Here is a 19,932-nt window from a genome sequence, read left to right on the forward strand (position 1 = left end):
ATTTTGATTGATGTAACTGAGGGGGAGGTGTCGATCTATTGGAGTCTAGTGGGCAGAGGTCATAGATGCTGCCAAATACTCTACAAGTCACAGGACACTTCCTAAAATGAAGTCCTCTGGCCCCACCTGTCAGTAGAGCCGGGTTGAGAAACTGTCTTAAATAATTACAGACTTCAACGTTTAGTAGAAGTTTAACATCACTCATCACAAAACAAGTATTTCAACACATGTAAAATTTAGTGCAATATTAAATAGTTACAATGAAAGTAACTTTTAAGAGAAAAAAATCTAAATTAAATAATTTTTAATATAATAAAGCTAAGAACTCAATTTTTTCAAGAATATTTTTCTTTAAATTATTCCTTCTCCTAACACCTCATTAATATTGTCTAATATCATAAAGCCTTAAAAAAGTAATGAGAATTTCTAAGAGGCAATCTCATTAGTTAGTGAACTATTAAATAACATTTTGGCCAGATTATAAAAAGATCTAATAAAACAGAAAAAAATTTCAAAGTCACATTTTTTTTAATTAGTTATGCTGAAATCCACTTTAGAAGACCACCCACAGTTCAAAAGAATAGAGGGCTATTGGGGGCAGCTTTGAAATGCAGATTTTAATACTCCAATTTAAAAGTCATATGCAGAAAATGTGGCCCTAAAAGCCAGCACTCACTCCACAGAATTGACATTCTTGGAGAGTTTCATTACTCTAGAATTCTGTGTCTGGAAAGAAAATACCATGAACCATCATTTCTACCTCCAACACCCACTCCAACCACACACACAAAGGATTGCATCAAGTCATTGCTTTAATATATTCTCTCCCATCAAATAACACTTATTCAGCTTCAGCAGAAAGATTGTACAGTGATTGATTTACATAAAATTTTGTTTTCTTTTAGCATTTCATTTATTCTAGTTAACTGTAGGAAAAAACAACAATGCTATAAAAGCAAAATGACTTGAAGAGAACCATTAGAGCCTACAAACATGAGACACTACAGAAGCATTAGCTAATCAGAATGGACAGTCTTGCAATCTGTCCTTTCTCGATAATCTTATCTCCAGCATTGCTACTTGAGCAATTACCTAGACATGTCTTTTATCACCTGGATTCTCAAAACGCCATCTCATTGCATCAAGAAGTCCTGATGGTATCACCAAAAGCATCCTCTCCCGAACAATGATGTAATAAAAAAAATACATATATAAATTTTTTTTAAAGGCATCCTCTCCTGGAACATCAGAGAGTTGCTATCCTGAGTGAGACCACCCCAAACTAGTAGCTTTCCAAACCTCACTGAAATGGAAGTTGGCAGAAAGCACTAAAAGTTGCTCAAATATTTTCACATGAAAAATAATCAAAACCCTGCAATAGTTTAGAGAAAAACCTGAGCCATATGAACCTCATCTAACCCATCTAGAATTTTATCTTCTGCCACCTTCATTTGCTTGGCTTCCTTGTTCCCCTGTGGACAGAAAGGAATAGAAGCAGATGGCCACCATTAGAAAAAGGCAATCGTTGCCTCAGAAACCCAGTTTCCGATGAGTCAAAGTTATGGATACAGGGAATGAGCTCTGACTTACAAAATGTTATTTTTAAAAAAATCTTTTAAGCATAAGAATCTCCAAAATCTCAGTTGAATTCCCCAGCCACCTGCTCAGAGTTAAACACGGTACCCACACATTCCAAACTGAATTAAGAAAATCCTCACGGAAAAAAATGGTTCAGAGAAGAAATTCCGCATTAGAGCATAAGAAAGCATCTTACTTAAGATGAAAAATGTAAGATTACTTTAACAGATAAAGATGATGGCTTCTAGACCTAAATGATTTTTGTCAGTCTCTTTGTCCTAGGTCAGTAACCTGGAAGGGCTTGCAAGTTCTCTAAACATACTGAAAAATTCTAGCTTGTTTTTAAATAATCCATGTGTTCAAGTCTGTGCAATTACTCTTTCATCTTCTGATATTCTGTTGGGTTCCTTCTCAGTTCAAGTCTGTTCCCAGTCTGACAGACCTATCTATGGAACAAATGGAAAGGCATACACCATTCTGATGATGAAAATGTAAATTCAGATGGTCATAATAGAAGGTCCATGACCGACGCCGTCAATTAATGCCTATACAATCATAAAAACATAGGTACTGTGAATTTTACCAACATGATTCAATAAGATTAAACATTGGAATTGCATCTAAGAAACATAAAACTGTATTATTCACATTCCAGCCAATCTGCAATATCATCATATAACAAATAAATAACCCATGGAGCTCCCCCAGAAGCAATATTTTCCCTCGAGTTTTCTTACTTGTTCTTTCTTTTTTTAAAATTCAACAAACGTTTATTAAGGACCCATGTGTGCCATCCATTGTGGTAATTAGTAGCTAGGCAACTTTGGTCTTTCTAAGGTGGGAATGAGATGCTTGCTTTTTAAAATAATCTGGGCATTCTGGGGAGTATAGGATAAATGGTATGTATTTACAGTCACCAAGTCAACAGGTTCATTCCCTCCTGGATTTCTCTAAGTTTCTTCATTGTTATTTTTGTAACATAATTAGAATGTTCTAGAAAAGCAGATAGATGGGTCAAATTGAGACTCCTTTTTCTTAAACAACTGTTTTTGTCAAAAGGGAGAAAACTAAATTTATTTGTCTTGGCATTAAAAATAGTCTAAGGCAAACAGATGCTTAGGATTATACTATCGTAAAGGAAAAGTCAAATAATTCCAGAGGCATTCAAAAACACATGCAGAAATGTCAGTAAACATCCATGAATGATTTTTTTTTCCCTGGTAGAATGAAGAGCAGGGGAAAAGACTAGATTCCAGGGTCACAGGCTAGATGGAAGAATCACCAGACAGCAACAAGAATCACCTCCATTCCCTGCTTCCCCAGACAGTTCATGATTTTTAGTTTTAAAAATCAAACCACAAGGGACAGCATTTGTACATCTGAATTTTTTTAAATGACTGACAAACATCAGTGGGTACATTGGAGCCAAATCTTGCAGAATTCTTTTAAAGATTTTTATGTATAGTCTGCTGAAAGTACCATCTAAAAAAGAAGAGACTAGAAACAAACTTGAAGTTTTGGAAGTCTTCTTAGAATCACTAACTTGTCAGTACAAAAGTGGAAGGAATTTATAAAGACAGGGGAAGAAAGCCCAGATCTAGAAATAGTTATTCTATTTCAAGATTTGTCCTGCAGAACTGTACTTTACAAGAAGCTAATTACACTTGTGAAAGCTGCAATCATTCAGCTATTATCTATGTTTCCACTAAATTCCTATTAGAATGACTTCCTACCTGGGATCAGTACATCACATTAAGGAAAATGAAAACCAGGGCCTGCCTGGTTGCCTGCAGGTTAAATTTCAGTGCTATCACCCTCAGGGCCTGTGTTTGATCCCTGGCCAAAGACCTAACCCAAATATGGCACAGTAGACCTCTCCTGTCTTGCCTGCTGCTCCCCTTAGCAGCGTATTTCAGTAAACCCTCCTGTTTTGCTCCCTGCTCTGTCTCTGGGGAATCCTCTCACCCCTGCACCTCTGACCTACACCCCATTTCTTCTATGCAACAAACATACCAATAATAATAGTAATAAAGAAAAGAAAAATAATGTTTCAAAAGAGAAATGAAAACCAAACAAGATGTAAAAAGTCATGTGACAACAAGCCAAAGCAAAACAGTGTCCACAACTATTAGATTATATGATATCAAATTTCTTTTTTAATAAATCTATTCCTAGGATAGACTTAAGTAAACCACTTTCTCATCAAAAATTAAATTATCATTATATATTTTTTAAAAGTCATATGATTACACAAATCAGAATGAGACTTTGAAAATAAAACTACTCTATAATTATGGATTATCTGCTGAGAAAAACAAATTCCTTCTCACTTTATTGCCAATGATAAATTATTAATAACTGATGTTTTCTTTAAGTATCTCCTTTTTAGATCATCTTAGGTACTATAATCATTCCTGGGAACTCCCAAAGTAATATTTTAATCAATATTTTTAATAATAGTTTTATCTCAAAATTATATAAACAAAATATACTTTTTTTACCCCTAAAGAGAAGTTTGAAACAAGAAACATAAACTTATATATCTAGTAGTCTTCTTTGTCTGTTTTTACCTTTTACTTTGTGCTTGAAATACTTTGTGCTGTGAAAAATTCCAATGGTAGAAAACAAATGAATCCTTTATAGACTTCAATTCAACTTTTTTTTTTAGAGATAACATTTCCAATCAATTTATTGTGTTGCTTTTTAAATGTTTTTAAATGTATTTTAGCTATAAGGTTGGAAATTTTTATTTTCACTCTGAAGGAAATCATACTGCATATGGTCTGGAAATTGCTTAAGTAAAGGTAAAAATCACTAACAGTAAACAAAAGTCAGAAGCCAGCTCTGCACCACCGTCCCCGAGGAGACAAAACTACACCTACAATTATTTATAAAGCTTCAGCCAGGAAACTCCCATGAAGCTTATGTTTGCCATAATTTCCCATAACATTGTCTATCAGAAATCAAGCTCCTGAATTACTGTACACTATTCTTTGTAACGGGGAAAATATCCTGAAAGCCATCAAGTAAAATTACAGCTATGATAAACCAGAAAAGCTACCATTTGCCAGAGGCACAGTAAGCTTGCTAGCTACTACAGCTCTGAGAGGTGCAAAGAGAAGTGAAAACGCACAACAGGCATCTCCAGAGGGCTAGAGCACTAACTCCCAAAACTGTCTCTCCTTTCATCTAGGGATTTGGATTTATGGGTGTTTGGCAAGAATAAAAATAGAACATTTCATTTGTGTAATGTCTATTTTCAATTAGTTTTCCAGTAATAAAAAATACACGATGTTTGGGAAAATATATTTAAAGAAAAATCTCTATCCAAGGCAAGTCTTACAGCAAAGCATTCAACGCTTTTAATAAAAATGATTAGTTTTAATCTACACTGTATAGAAAATGCTCATCCTTTACCAGCTACAGTTAGATCCTCTTTCTGTGTTTTCTTCCTTCCTACTCAACTCAGCAGTCAGTCACTACTCACCCACCCGATATCACTGCTTGCCAGTTAATAGCTTTATTTGATTAATTCCTTCAACAAAATGGGTCAATGGTGGAAGCTGTTTCTGTGACTTAAAACACTACCTTCACTGGTCCTCTGAAGTCCACTCTTTACAATCTGGGATCCCCTGGGTTCCAGAACACTGCACCTGAACTCAGGTGTTGAGACAAGTCACTGAGGGAGAGAGAGGATCAGTCCCAAGAAAAGTCTGCACAAGACAACCTTTCCCCTCCCACTGCAGCTGGAGATAAAATGTTTCCTATATAGCCTTGAAAACACTAAGCGATAGAGACTATGTGCATGTCCATCCAAGTAGGATGCAGAGTTTGCACCACAGTCAGGACTTGATTTTCCAGCAAAGGCGTTGCTACAGGGAAAACAGGCCCTTACAAAGGGAATTGTGATTGTTTTGTCTACGTTGCATTGGGCAGACTCAGGTTATTGTGTTAGGTGTCCATTTGGTAATCAATTTGTGAGCATCACCAAGGGGCAAACATGGATGGGGACAGAAACAGATGTACAAAAATACAGTCGTGTGGACTGTGGCACATGAACTGAATGGAGGATGAGGTTTGAGAGGGGCAGAGAGGTGTTGTTCCATGGACACAGTTGCCTTTTGCCACTGAGAAGACACCAGGAGGCCCACACTTGCTCCCCTCTCCTCCTCACTCACTTCCAACATGAAAAAGCCTCGGCTAGGGGGAAGAAAGGGTAAATTGGATCCTAATACTAGAAACAGTGTCCTCATCAGAGTTGATGACAAAGCTCCCCTGGGAAACAAGGAAATGACAATGAAGTGATCAGAAATCAGTGAGCAAGAGACACAAAAACCTGTGGTTTTGTTTTTAGCAAAACTTTTAGGGTAGCCCTCAGGCAGCAGCAGAGTGCCCAGGCATAAAGGATGCTTTGGCTGGGTCTGTTTTTTTTTTTTTTAAAAAAAAACAACAACAAAAACACGAAAACACGATGTGATGAAGTTAAACATGGTTTTCCTGTTTCTTCATAATTAAAGACTTAAATACATCTCTACACTGATCACCGGTGTATAGTGGAAAACACTTCAAAGACTCTGTGCTATGCAGAGGGAAAGCAAATGTTTAAACTTGGACTGGGGGTTCATGATAGGAGGGGTGAGTTGCCCCACAAAGTAATAAAGGGTGTCTCCAAGGAGACACAGCTCTGCAGACTGCACTGGCTTTTAGAAACCCTTCCTTTTTCCTTAGAGAGGAGGCCTGAGAGCTGGGGCTTGGGTCCAGGGAGGAACCAGCAGACCTGAAGAACATCACTCCCACTGTGGGCAGTGAGCCACGGTGACAGGGGAGGAAGTTGGCCGTGGACTTCAGAGGCAGTGCTTGTAGAGTCTAGTCTTAAGGCTTTTCCCGAACCTTCTTTTAATGCAAAAGGCTTCTGGAAAGTTTAGTTAAATATCATAATTCAGCCTTAGCTCTCCTGTGGAGAATGAAATGAGAATCTCTTTTCCACATCAGGAAAGAAGGAGTGGAGGGCAGAGAAGCACGGCCTGGGAAAGCAAGTTGTCAGAAGGTGGCGGTGCCCTTAGGGCAGCAGGAGTGATCGCAACAGGGCCTAAGGCAGGAGGAGCCAGCCAGGCAGGCAGGGCTGCGGATCATGCAAGGGGTCCCCAGGAACCTGGAGATTCTGAAGGAGCAGGATCTCAACAATAGTGCCAGGAAAACAACTCCAAAATACTGTATTTAACATTTAACAAACCAAAATACTGTATTTTATTGCTAATAAATCCATGACAACGGCATTTCCATTTATGTCTTAGCTCATGATAACCCCAGCACTCCTGACTATTTTTAGCCTTGTTTTGCAGTGCAACAATTTCCTCAGCTAATTATATTCCTTCTCCCCTCTAATCTCTATTTCAATGATCATATGGACCCTAAAGTTTCATGAATAAGAAAAAATAGATGAAATATCAATAACCAATGAAAGAAATAAAATTTTTTTCTATATCTTTTTAAAACATATCTATTTGCATACTATCTATTTACCATCATTAGTGCTATCTATATGTGCAGTTTGGAAGAAAAAACTCTGGAAACAGTTTAAAATGACTTTTACTGGAATCATTAATAGGACTCAAAAGCAGGTTTTGATATTTTTTTCCCTAATACTTCAATAGGCCTCATTTCTGGCACATTTCAAATCACTCCTCCTCTCGGTGAGCTCATGTATTTATGAATAAATATGTAAACTCTCTCCTGATGGAACAGAAAACCTCACATTATAAATAGTTGGATGACTCAGGGGTAACGCCCAATGGTGTGGGGACCCATTGTCTGCTAGCGCTGGATGGAACAGGCCTTCCCCCATGTGCTTTGCGCCGTTAATATAATGCCAACTACTTTTGGAAACAGAATCTTGTTCCCAGTAAGTCTGTATCGGTATCTTTCCTGTGGAGCACCCTTAATTATTCCAGTCCCTCCTGATCTTTCCACAGGACTGTCTTCCAAGAGCAACGCCCGGCTGTCCGTTTTGAAATGTTTGTGAAATGTCTCCAGTTGCTTCAAGTTTCCCATCCTTATTCTCCTCCCCCACCTCAATTCTCTGGCAAAGACATTTCTTTTTTCTTTCTGTCTCAACAGAGAAACATATACCAGACTGTTCTGGTCATTCAATTTCTCTCACTTCCTTTTTGTTTCTGAGGCACTGACTGTTGTCCTACACCAAAAATGACTAGTGAAATTAGATTCGCTTCTTTCCAACATTTCAAATACAAAACAAGACAAAATCTTGTTTCCTCTGGTACAAGAGTGACTCCAACAATAGCACTTGGCAGCAGCTGAGAACCAAAATGTTTTACTCTGTTGGTGACTAATCATTACTGAGGTCCACTGGGGAGGATTACCAAATTTCAGAAATCCAAACTGTGTTTTCAATGACCATCATCCCCAAATGTGCCACATGCTTTGTGGGCACGAGCATCAGGTTGACAACATATTGCTACATAAAAATTAAATGCACTTTACGTTTATAAACTGCGAAATGCCCTACAATGTAATATAGAGCAGGCTTTCATTCAGAATGGAGTGACACAGCAGTTACAGGTTATTGATATGGTAAGAAAAGTTAGTCAACATTTATTGGTCTGTGAGGATGTGGAGAAAAGGTAACCTTAGTGCACTGTTGGTGGGAATGTACATTGGTACAACAGTAATGAAAACCAGCATCGAGGTCCCTCAAAAATTTAAAAATGGGAGTATCATTTGATCCAGCAATCCCATTTCTGAGTTTTTACCTGAAGAAAACAGTAAATCACAGAGATATACGTAGCTCTATGTTCACTGCAGCATTATTTACAAAAACCAAGATATGACAACAACTTAAGTAGCTATCAACGAAGGAATGCATAAAAGTATGGTGGATATATAGATGATGGAATCCTACTCATGAAAAAGAATAAAATCTTGCTACTACATGGATGAATCTTGAGGCTAACTGAAACATGTCACAGAGAGGTAAGCACGCTTATGGTTTCACTTATATGTGGGATCTAAACAAACAAACAATATTGAACTAAACTAAAATCATAGTGACAGAAAGCAAACTGGTGGTTGCAGGGAATCTGAGGATGGAGTAACAGGAGGAAGAAATGGGTGGAGAGGATCAGGAGATACAAATCTCCAGTTGCACAACAACAAAAAGTCAAGATGTAATATGAAGTGTGGGGACTATCATCAATAATACAGTTTGCAAATTTGTAAGTTGCAAAGAAAAGATGGCAAATAGAGTTACTATGATAATCATTTTGGAAGGTATACAAATGTTGAATCATCCTATTCAAATCCCAATGGCATTCTTCACAGAAATAGAACCAAAAACCATGAAATTTATTTGGAATTACAAAAGACTGCAAATAGCAAAAATAATTCCTGAGGAAAAAGGAACAAAAATGGAGGTAGTAAGCTCCCCAATTTCAAACTACACTACAAAACAACAATATGTTGAATCATTATGACATACACTTGAAACTAAAATAATGTTGTACATCAATTATACTACAATAAAAATATTAATGTGGTGAAGGATAAAAACAAAAAGAAGAAAACAGTCATCTTTGAGTCCAGATTCAGGACTTTCTGAATGAAAATTCTTACAGCACAAGATGCTGGCCCTAATGGATCTGCTCATTTTCCAGTTACAAGGACAATGTCTCGCTCCTGAAAAGGTTGTCGTATGTGGACAGTCCCCAGGCTGACAAGATGGAGGATATTTTAAACAAGGGGAGTACAAAGACAATTGAGGTTAGAAACCACCAGTTATTGAAAAAACTGGCTCTTAGGTGTGTGCCTGGAATAAAAGGAGAGATAGGGTGAAGAGGAAGAAGGGCCCACATCTTGAGGCCATACATTACTCAGTGACTAACACATGACATCCTTTTATGGGAAAACCACTTGATGTTCAACGTTTAATCCATATTTGGCCATAAAAATGGAAAATGGCAATGCAGACTTCAGTGAAACACCTGTTTGCTTCTTGATATGCTTTTAAAATTACTCCAGAAACTCTCCTTCAATCACATTACCCCAGAGATATACATGTAAAATACATGAGTCAAAGTAGATAACAAAAACAGTCACCTCTCATAGCGGGATGTGTTCATATGATAAAGCACTTCAAGTTGGCATTAAGACTGTGGCTGCATGTCTTAATAATCTGGGTCCTCTCTCCCACTCTCACCACCACCTAATCATTTCCCCCACCATGGGCATCATTATAGGCTACTTTTTCATATCTATATAGCTTCCTATTTCCCATGCCCTGTATACCACTTCTGCCCAAATCTAATGCATCCGTCTTCATTCTAGACCAGGTAAGTCTCCCAAACTGCTCCTCATACCTACAAGGTTCCCTCACTATCTTTCCTATTTGCCAACACTATAATTTTAATTTTAATTACTTAGCAGCATGGCTACTGTTGACTATATATAACTCCAAAGCTGCTTCACTTTTCTTGCTGGAAGATAACGGTATATATGAATTCTGGCTCTTATTTTCTAACACTGTTCTACGGAACATATTATATTACATAATTTTTCTAAATCTGTATTCTCATCTGTAAAAAGAAAATAATACAAATTACTTCATAGGGTTGGTGTGCTGATTGAATTTGATAGTGCATATTAAGTGCTTAACACAGTTCCCAGCACTGACTCAACTGCTGAATACTTGTTCAAACATTTGCACTGTTTAACTTTCAATCTCACAACCCCATCTTACTGCTAAAGGCATATCCCTCATTAACATGAGGTGCCTTTTATTTCCTTTTCATTTCACCCCTCTCTCCATGTCCAATCAGACACTAAATTCTATCAGTTCTACCTTCTGAATACCCCAGGAATATTGGTCAAGAGCCCAGGCCACACAGAACAGGCATGAACCAAATAAAAGAGAGCTTGAAAATAAGGCAAGTCAAGGGGAAAAGTGGCTTTACTTAGGAAGGCATTGTCAACATCACTGATAATTAGGTCTTATTGAATACGAAATAATAACAGCCTTTCAAATCTATTAACATAATGGGTCATGGGATATCCTTGAAATTCTTACTGTTGTATCAAACTTTAAATCACTGCTTTACATTATCTTTTACTTTAAAACACTGAAGGAAGGAATGCTCAAATGGCTGACTTTTAAAGTTGGCAATGAGTGTACTTTATTTGGAACAGATTGGCATATTATTTAAGATGTCTCCTAGAATAATAAACCTGGCACTTTTTTATTCCACTTAGTTTAACAGAAGGCATTGTGTGGGTAAAACCAACTCTTCATTCAATACAAGGTGTAGGTATCTGTGAGTTAGTGGATATTTTGCTATGATGAATATCCCAGCCTAGGTGTCCCAGACTAACGACAGGTCACCTTGTTAAGTTAATATGTAAGTAGTATGATGTCCATTTCTTTTATTGAAGGAATGTTGGTTTACAACAATGTGTGGGTTTCAGGTATACAATTTCTCACCTGGACAACTGTGTGTATTACACCATACCCACTACCAAATGTCCAATGACTTCAACTTTTAAAATAAAAACACTCTAAGATTAAAGTAGCAAAGGATATGAGAATGAAAGATTGAACACTGATAAGCACATAATAGAAAAAATATAAATTATTTTAATGAATATTTACCAAACACTTGATAAAATCAAAGTACAGTATTAGGAACACTGAGATCCAAGATATTCCCAAAGTAACTGCCCATTCTCCAATATTCAGTCTCTGTAATCCAAGGACCTATGCGTCCAGTACTTTTTGTTCTTTTTAAAAAATCTTTGGGCCTCCCTGGTGGCTCAAGGGGTTAAGACACAGCACAATGAAGCAATCCATAGCCACTCCAGCATGAGTCCAATCCCTGGCCAGGGAGGTGACCCACATGGTGCAGCCGACCTCTCCTGACTTGCCCACTGCTCCCCTTAGCAATGTATTTCAGTACATCTGCCTTTTCTGCTCCCCACTCTGTCTCTGGTGAATCCTCTCACTCCCCACACTCTGGCCTGTAGCCTAGTTCTTGTATGCATAAATAAATCTTTAAAAAAAATTTAAAAAATCTTTTTGCAGAACTATTCAACCTCTTGAATATGCTAAGAAATTTTTAATAATTTTAATATTTTTGTATAACGCTATTTTAAATGAAATGTTTTACTTTAGAAATGATAGTAATAGAATTTGGATAATACCTACGAATATAAAGGCAGTTTATTCTTCCCAATTAACATGTGTTAGGTATTTTCAAATAATTTTAAATGAGGCAATTGCTTGATTAATTACAAAACTTTTAAATAACAATTTGTTACTTGATATTAGAATCAAATCTATACTAAAATGCAGACAAAATTTGACTTTTACATTGAAAAACTGATTTTTGTGACATGATGCACATTTTGCATAAAAAAATAGCATCCTATTTAATAATAGCAAAGCAGATACCTTTAATCTCAGTAAATGGAAACATGCTGATACAGAGGCCCTGGACTTCTAGGGTTTTTTTTTGTTTGTTTGTTTTTAAAGATTTATTTATTTATTTATACAAGCACGGGGTACAGTCAGAAGCGTGGGAAAGTGAGAGAATTCACCAGAGCCAGAGCGGGGAACAGAACAGGCAGACCGACAAAACACACTGCTGAGGGGAGCAGCGGGCATGGCAGGAGAGGTCTGCGCGCCATGTGGTACCCTCGCCGGCGGCCGGGGATAGAACCGGCGCTGCAGAGGCCTCGGGCAGCTTCGCAGCCCAGCACTCAACTGCTGCGCCACCAGTGGAGGCCCTGGACTTTTAGTTTTGATAGAGAAGCAAATGAAAGAAAACAAACCTGGCTCCCACTGAGCTGAGTAATTTCTCTAAAAATACGTAAATGTTTTGTCAAGAGCCAGAAATTTCTTTTGATAATCAAAAGTATGAAAGAACACAAGTGGCAGAATTTATTGCTTATCTCTCTTTGGGCCTCAATCTTCTGGCTGCTTCAAGAAAACCACTAGTAAATGCAAGGAGATTTAAAATGATCTAAAACAGGGCTTCCCTGGCGGCGCAAGGGGTTAAGCACCGCACCATGAAGCAGGTCCACAGCCTCTGCAGCACAAGTTTGATCCCCGGCCAGCCAGGGAGCAACCCACATGGCGAAGCAGACCTCTCCTGACTTGCCCGCTGCTTCCCTCAGCAGTGTATTTCAGTCATTCTGCCTGTTCTGTTCCCCACTCTGTCTCTGGTAAATCCTCTCACCCCCCACCACACACACACACACACACACACACACACACCTCTGACCTGTGCCCCAGTTCTTGTATGCACAAATGGATAGATCTTTAAAAAAATAAAAAATAGGGACTTCCTGGTGGCTCAGGCGGTTGAGCGCCACACTGTGAAGCTGTCCGCAGCCTCTGCAGCGCGGGTTTGATCCCAGCCAGCCGGCAAGAATCCCACATGGCGAAGCAGACCTCTCCTGTCTCACCTGCTGCTCCCCTCAGCAGTGTATTTCATCAGTCTGCCTGCTCTGTTCCCCACTCTATCTCTGGTGAATCCTCTCACCCTCCCGCACATCTGGCCTGTACCCCGGTTCTTGTATTAAAAATAAATAAATCTGAAAATAAATAAATAAATAAATAAAATTATCTAAAACAGGATTTATGTTTCCTGACAAGCAAATGTCAAGACATATAAATCCCTCCCCAAAAGGAATGAGAATGAAAAACTGAACACTGATGAGGGCATGATGGGAAAACTAAATGCTACCTTCATTTAGTATAACATTCCTGGGGCTAGTGTTCCCAGGTCAGAGCATTCATAGAGTCTCAGGGGGATGTGAGTCCCCCAAATTTAAGAATGACTGGGGTTTTGATTTGCTTTAAATAAATCAATAGAAATTATTATTTTTATTTTGTTATGTCATTATCTGTTGTCAGCTTTAGTTAAAGCAAATTACAATAAAGACCAGTCACTTCACTACATAAGACATCTGGCCAAAAATACTTAGAAACTGTAAACCAGTTCCACTGTTTTGTAAAAGGTCTTTAATATGTGATTCCCTCGGATATAACTAGCTACCCACCACCATAAACCTCTAGCTCTAGGGATGGGCAGATGACCAAGAAGGAGGCAGGAAAATGAGAAATACCTAGAAAGCAATCTCAGCGTCACATCAACCTCAGAACTGTACCCAGAACTGAACACAAGGCCTTTAGATCTCAGCAAGGGACCGGGTTCTCTTCTCCACTCAGCAAGAAACCTTACAGGGGAGGCTAAGCCTGGTTCAAGGTTTGCTACTGGCCTTGAACAACACGAAAAAGGAGATACATATTATAGTGAATATACAAACTCCTCTAGAGTCCAAAAGTCAGCAGTATCTGAACTCTACATCACAAAAGCATTCAATGACAGTTCATTGAATAGACCCCCCCATCCCTCCAATGTTGCTCTACTATAAGGCAGGAATTCACAATGAAGATTCTTTTCTGGAGAAGAGAAAAATATGTAATAAAAAAAGTCCTCCAAGATCTTGAATAACAAAGTGATGAAAGGACAAGTGGAAAAACTACCATAAAGAGGGGAAGAGAGAGATTACAAAATAATTGGATCTCACTCAAGAAACAGACAAAGCCCATGGAAACCATATTTTAATTATGAAAAAAACAAAATGATATACAGCTTGAAAATATGTTAATATAATTTAAAATCTAATCAGCCTATAAATCGTACTTGAGACTGTAACAAAGAAGTACTGGCAATGAAGGGTAAAGGCAAGAGTAAAGAACAAACCCCGGAAGGGCACCCCAGGGCATTAAAGGACAACAATCATTCCATCCTTCCATGAACATCTAATGTTTTTCCTCTTAGTTGCTTGCATTTGGAATTAATTCAGAAATACCATATGTGCAAAGAGTGCAAAGATAATAGACATTCACTGTGCTAAGCTGGCTGCTTAATCTTCTCTGCTATAAATTCCTCACAAAATTTCAGTGACACCCAGTACTATTCACAATGCAGTGGAGAGGACAGAGGTTAAAGAATGATGCACTTAGTCCATAATAATGCAAATGATTTCCAAGGTAGAAATGTCTTTTCTATAAATGCACATAGACAAGGTTAACATCTAAAAGTTGATGCAATTAAAAAGCAGATCAGTGGTTGCTGGGCTGGAGGTGAGAATGGGCATTGGTTATAAATGGTCAACAGGGAACTTTGTGGCAAAAAAGTCCTAATACTGGCTGTTGTGATGACTGCAGAATGCTACACATTTATTAAAATCACGGAACATTACACTTATGGTAGGTAAGTTTTATGGTAAGTAAATTATACCTTAATAAATCCATAAATATTTTTAAATTAGCATTTTTAAAAGCAATCAATATTCCTTTTTATAAAATGTTTGTATTTCTCAGTGGTGAATTACATTAAGAATGTTGTTTTTCCACTGTTGAAAACAGAAATCTTTGAAAATTTTTTAAAAGATTATAAGTGCTTCTTTCTTTCTTTCTATATATTTTTACATCAGTGTTCATTTTTATACAATGTATGCTTTTTCCTCTCAAGTGTAGTCCCTGTAAAATTCCTACCACCAGTTCACCTGTGCACCATCATCACAGTCCCTTGTGCAAAGATTATTAAATGCTTTTTAAAATGACTCAAAATGGATTCATAAGTCAAAATCAAAAATAGCAAGAAAAACCAAAAAGAAATGAAAGCAAGATATTTGAGCAGCTTTCTCAACATTTACTACTCTTGAAGCAACCCACTCAAGTTTAATATTGACAGATCACTAAAATTTGATAATTTCAGGAGTTTTTTTAAATTGCAGTTGGGAAAGTGGATAAAACATAGCAATGAATCATGAGCGTTCTTGCACGAAAGGGCTGCACATGAATTTTTTGTACTCAATATGCCTTCGAAACACCATATAAAGTATGCACTGTGATCAACATTGTTGGTACTAATCACTTGGATGGGTCAGTTACTTTCCTTGTTTCCACATCTGCAAAATGTACTTAAGAATAAGCATGTCCTGAAGTGTCATTTTGTCAATGTTGTTGCCTTATGTTAGCTGACAAAAGATCAATGCCCAGCCAACACCAGTGTCTGTGTGGAGTCTGCACATTCTCCCCAGGCCTCTGTGGGTTTTTTCTGGGTTCTCCCACGTTCCCCCACATTCCAAGGATGTGCACGCTAAGTTCAATGGTGTGTCTCAATCAACCTAGTCTGAGTGAGTTTGTGTGTGAGGTGTGACCTGAGATGGAAGACCGTCCTGCCCAGAGTGGGTTCCTTCTTGTGCCCTCAGCTACCGGGATAGATGCCAGGCTCCCCACAACCCTGAAATGGCATAAATGGATTAGAAAATGAAAGAATGAATATGAATGCTTGGGTAACATTAAGAGTCTTGGAGGTATTCATTTAGAAGTTTGGTGATGTTTTTGTGGTCAGAAATATACCACAGGAACTTATTTATATCAATTAATCAATGGTAAAATTGGTTCTGTTATAGGTTGTGGGTGTACAAGGCTCCTTTTTCAAGTTAGACAAGAGCAGGACTCTTGATCACACCAGGGCAATAGGTATAAATCAGGAAATAGGACGAGGAATGCCCAGGGCCACTGACTAATGTACTTTGCGCCCCAGGGACTGACCAGTGGAACACCTTGTTAGTAAGACTGGGACCATGTGTGGGGGTCCAGAGTATATCAGTGGATTCATCCTCCCTAAAGCCTTAAGTAAGTACAGTATTCGGTGTGACTCACTGTTTTCTCTGTCAATAAAAAGGCCAGGGTCATGCCCTTGAGAGCATCCTGCATTATACAGCTTGCTCCAAGACCCCTGTCTTTTTTCTCTATCAATGCAGTGTTGCTGATGCAACAACAGGTAATTTCACTTATCCAAGAACCTATCAATTACATTAAGTGAAGACTTATTATAGTATCTATCACATAATATTGATGAAATGGCAAGAGGGAAATCTTTAGTTAATGTTATTGTTCTATATGTGTTGATGGTATTATCCCTGTGTTGGGTTCAAGATACAGAATAATTTCATTCTCTTTTCACTAAGGGACAAAGTCAGTCCTTACATTCTAGAAAGGCAATTACTCATCAATTTTCATGCCAACTGTTTGCAGCTGTTGTAACAGAAAATATGTTCCAACTTTTGATTCATTGATACACAAAGTGTCACCACTCATCCACTGGCACAGAGCTGGTTTTATATGTCAGGACTGGTCTGACATACTTTCAGCTGGTGTTAGACCAGATCACAAGGCAAACAAGCAAAATAAAAAGTCAAAGGAACATACACAAAAAATATAAATGAAAAAAAAGTCAAAGGAACAAAATCCATTTACAGTGGAGTCATTTACATGTATAGGTCCTTCCACATGAGAGAAGCATGAGATAGAGATATGCAATAATTTAAATAGAAACAGATGATCTTCCCTTTGAAAAGAAAGCAATTTAAGACTTTGAAAACAGCATTTTTACTGTTGCTGACCCTCCAAACATCAACCTTTTCTCTAGTTCTTTCATTTGTTTCTCTGTGCCCCCAAATGTGCGTACTTGAGGGTAAAAAGCACCCATATCAAGTTCCCATACACTTTGATAATCTTCTAAACTCTTGAAACACTTGCCTCTCACTTTGACTGATACAAGAAAATAAATGGTGATTTTACAGATCTGATTGCCTGCACAGCTCACTTGGGACACACAGGCTAGGATATTTATTACTTATTTTCAAACCACCTAAAATATGCCACATACTTTAAGCATGGGGACTAATTTAAATGTAAAATGCTTTACTAGCATACTGTACACAAAAGTAGGTTTTTAAAATTATTCAGATTCTGAATTGCCAGCAGTATAATTAAAATAAAAACTAGAAAATGTTTTTTAGATATTTAAAATATAAAGGTAACATTACTTAAAAATGTTCTGACATTCACATTTCCCAAAAAAATGCAAGGATATCCTCCAATAAAATTAACTATATCAATCATCTCCTACTTAGATGAATACACAAATATAAAAATGAAGTTTCTCTTGCTGTGAACCCACAGTCCTAAAAGGAGTCTTCCTTTAGTGATTCAACACTTGATTCTTCCTATCACCCAGTGAAAGAAATCTGAGACAGTCGCAGCACCTGGCACAGAACCCAAGTTCAATAAACGTCCACTGTCTAGCAAATCCACAAAAACATACATTGTCAATATCAAAGGCATTTAACATAAAATGTTAAGCATGACCATGTCAATAGAACCCATGTGAAATTCTTGATCCTATCTGGCAAAATCAAAGACTGCCTTGTAAAGAGTTTGCTCACTGAACAGTCTTTGCAGTTCTGTTTCCTTGCCCACTATCAACAATGGGTACAGCACAATCAAATAATGACTGAGGTCAGAATTCCTGCTCTTGGGATTAACCCAGAGGCAGAAGGACATGATAGTCTAAGATCCTCTGTGCTCCTATAAAGTTAATAATGGCTTCCAATTGCAATAAAAATTTAATAAATGGATATAATGTTTAAATACACAGTGTTTAAACCTCCCAAATTGACATGGCATATGGATAAAGGAGAAAAGAAATTGTTGCTATAGAAGAAAATGATGGTGTTACAAAGAAATGAAATGACCAATGTGCCCGTGCTAGTCCTTTCATAGAATCCCAATCTCAGGAAAGGCCTGAGAATGTGTCATTTCATTTTTCCCAGGGTCAGTGATGAAAATGAACCTTCTATTAGTTCTTCATAAAGAGACCTTACTTATTTCTAGAGCTATTTTTCCTTTTCCCAATTTGGAACTAGAACCCCAGGAATAGAGCTTACTGTCCCCATTGATGGGGTCACTGGGCATTGTGTGGTTGTTTGCAAAGCCATGTCTGCCCTCAGTGGTGTGTAATCACTGCCAGTTGACAGCTGAATTAAGTAAGCTATGTCTCCTCAGGCTCTTAAGACTCCAGGATGCATCATAAGAAAACCACTTCAATTCTGATGACTAGGTGATTATTTCACACCAGTTTACTTCATTCATTGTTCTCAACAGCTGAGTCTATGACACATAAGGTTCTTGGCCACTAAATCCCTAGACATGCTAAATGGAAATTACTTCAAACATCACCCCATCCATTTCCTGCATGCACAAAAATAGGCCCCATGTTCTTCTGGACATCTTTCACATTGAGAATTTTCTCATGCATAGGAACGCTGCCTGACGACAGTTGGAGATGTAAAATCAACCCTCAAGAAGAGTTTTAATGATACCCAAAGATCCCCATGGAAGATATCCAGAAGAACCACAGAGAAAATATTCAATTTATGCAGCTTCTTGAGGGGAGAGTACGGATAACTTCTAATAGCATGCAGATGCACTTTGTGGCAACCGTGTGCATTAACCTCTTCATCAGGATCAACATTTCCACAGTAATCATTCAGCCTTTCCTGCATCTCTTAACTTTCATTTCTTCTCCACACAGGAAGTAAAGCCATCCTCCTCCACACATTGACTGCAGTGAGCACACATTTCATGCTAATGGACTGGCTGCTTTCCCAAACATTGTGGATGGCAATTATATCTTGCCATCTGATATTAACATTGATAATGAAAGGATGTGAATAAAACTGGTAAATAAACTAAAAGTAATAATTTTATCTACCATGCAATAGCCAGGGTTTACCATCTTTTAGATATTTGAATTCTGGTGCTCCATTCACAGTGCTCAGTTGACTGACTAGAATGTCCCCATTTTTAAACTGAGTATGTATCACTTGAGGATGTTGTTAAAATGCAGATTCTGATTCTGGGGCTGAGTGATTTCTGTAAGTTTTCTGGTGGCACTACTGCTGCTGTACTAGGAGCAAAGTTGATAGAAGCAAGATGAAGTACATACCTGAGTATACAGCAGGTTCTTTAAATTTTTTCTGTTAGGTAACTAGTTACCAATTTCCATACCACAACATGAAAAAACATCAGAAGTAAAAGGTCTACTCTTCTTTTCTTTTTTAAGGTGGTGCTTACCTTTGACTTGCTTTCTTCCTAAGAGAATTTTTAAAATAAAATATTGACTTTATATTACTACCTACCAAGGTAAGTTTGGCTTACAATCTTCCAAGAATGGAAAGATCTTTCACAGGGCAATCCTAGCCTACAATTCTGATTTATGTATCAAAAACTCAGTCATAATTTAAAAATCAAGAAACATCACTGAATGAATATTAAGCATCTAATAAGGGTAGTCAAGGGTCATTGTCTTTTTTCTCTAGGACATTTTGGTCTTGCACACATGGTCACATAAAACATAAGTGAGTAGGCACAGAAAGAGAATTTTCCTTCAGGGAGAAACTCCTCAAAGATCATGGTGATTG

General features: G+C 37.8%; 1 protein-coding gene across 3 annotated transcripts in view; it reads right to left on the minus strand.

Moving 5' to 3' along the window:
• DCLK1 (doublecortin like kinase 1) overlaps positions 1 to 19,932 on the minus strand; it is a 323,697-nt gene that overhangs the window by 275,830 nt on the left and 27,935 nt on the right. The gene's annotated exons all lie outside the window — the stretch shown is intronic.

The sequence above is a fragment of the Talpa occidentalis genome, unplaced genomic scaffold, assembly GCF_014898055.3.
Source record: "Talpa occidentalis isolate TD23 unplaced genomic scaffold, MPIMG_talOcc4v2.1 talOcc4.5, whole genome shotgun sequence".
NCBI classification, from domain to species: Eukaryota; Metazoa; Chordata; class Mammalia; order Eulipotyphla; family Talpidae; genus Talpa; species Talpa occidentalis.